Genomic DNA, 788 nt, shown 5'->3' with positions numbered 1-788 from the left:
TAAGACCCAACACTCTGGATGAGCTTAAGACCCAACACTCTGGATGAGATTAAGACCCAACACTCTGGATGAGATTAAGACCCAACACTCTGGATGAGCTTAAGACACAAGACCCAACACTCTGGATGAGCTGAAGACACAAGACCCAACACTCTGGATGAGCTTAAGACACAAGACCCAACACTCTGGATGAGCTTCAGGCCACTATCGAAGCATCCTGGGCCTCCATAACACCCAGCAGGGCCACAGGCTGATTGCCTCCATGCCACGCCGCATTGAAGCAGTCATTTCTGCAAAATGATTCCCCACCAAGTATTGCGTGCATAACTGAACATAATTATTTTAAGGTTGACTTTTTTTGTATTAAAAACACTTTTCTCAATTTTTTGAGATAGGGATTTTTGATTTTTCTTTACTTTTTGCCAAAATCATCAATATTAAAACAATAAAAGGCTTGAACTACTTCAGTTGTTGTGCAACGAATCTAAAATATATGAAAGTTTAATGTTTATCAGTACATTACAGAAAATAATGAACTTTATCACAATATGTTAATTGTTTGAGGACCTGTATGATCGACAGACGTCAATAATTTACCAGTTTCAGCTCAGTTCGCTGAACTGTTCATTTTAAACGTTGTTGCACGATGAACAGTGAAACAAAAAAGAAAAATACTAAACATGTAAGAAAGGGCAAATATTTGAATGCTTCCTACAACGCGCTTCCTGAGCTGCTGCCATTAGATTCCACGAAGAAGAGCTTTCCCACGAAGAAGAGCTTTCCCGCAG

Source organism: Austrofundulus limnaeus, unplaced genomic scaffold (assembly GCF_001266775.1).
Source record: "Austrofundulus limnaeus strain Quisiro unplaced genomic scaffold, Austrofundulus_limnaeus-1.0 Scaffold1264, whole genome shotgun sequence".
Lineage (NCBI taxonomy): Eukaryota > Metazoa > Chordata > Actinopteri > Cyprinodontiformes > Rivulidae > Austrofundulus > Austrofundulus limnaeus.
The sequence above is the reverse complement of the archived record's forward strand: the minus strand, read 5'-3'. Positions refer to the sequence as shown.